An 818-nucleotide genomic window follows, 5' to 3' on the forward strand; every position below is an offset into this window, starting at 1 on the left:
ATATATTAAAAATTAAAAAAACCGCTGTTTCGAGTTACTAAACGCTAATTTTGATTGATACACAAGTTGCATCCCACTAAGCGACCACAAAGCTCTTAAAGAAAAATACCTAAGCTTTCTTTTGAGCAAAAAAAAATACCCCTTTTTGAAAATAAACATAAAAATTATTTTTTATTTAAAAAAAAAATTTAAAAAAAATTATTTTAATTAAAAAAAATAAAATTTGTAAAGACTGAAGAGAAATCTATCGAAAACATTCCTGAAAAAATTTTCTAAATACAATAGGTAATTAGTTATATGGATCCGAAAAAATGGCCGTTTGACCAAAATGTCAAAATTCTAGACCCTCCAACTCGGAGTGTGTTTGACCGATCCCATTGAAATTTTGTGTCATAACTACTATTTTTTAGGACTAACCTTGGTGCAAATTTCATCCCGATCGGAAGACATAGGTTTCAAAAGTTGGGTCACTTGAGGTGAAATGCCCCATATAGATTAAATTTCTTGAGATTTCTTATTTTTAGGATAATTTCCAAAATTTCAAAAACTATCGAAATCCGGGAGATTCTAGAAATTTTGGTAAAATGAGAATATTTTGAAGTTTACGAAATTATTGAGATTTTAGAAATTTTTATATTTTCCAAAATTTTGAGAATTTTATGTAAAAATGTGAAACATCACAAATTGTCGAAAAATTCTTATGTTCGTGTACTCGTGCTTAAAAAATAGAAAATTCTTAGAATTCTAAAAGATATTAACATTTTGGAAAAATTCCAGAACTCTTCCACTTTTCTGACCTTTTCCAAAATTTTGTATTG

The sequence above is a fragment of the Rhagoletis zephyria genome, unplaced genomic scaffold (genome assembly GCF_001687245.7).
Source record: "Rhagoletis zephyria isolate East Lansing unplaced genomic scaffold, Rhagoletis_zephyria_1.1 Rzeph_scaffold_00359, whole genome shotgun sequence".
Lineage (NCBI taxonomy): Eukaryota > Metazoa > Arthropoda > Insecta > Diptera > Tephritidae > Rhagoletis > Rhagoletis zephyria.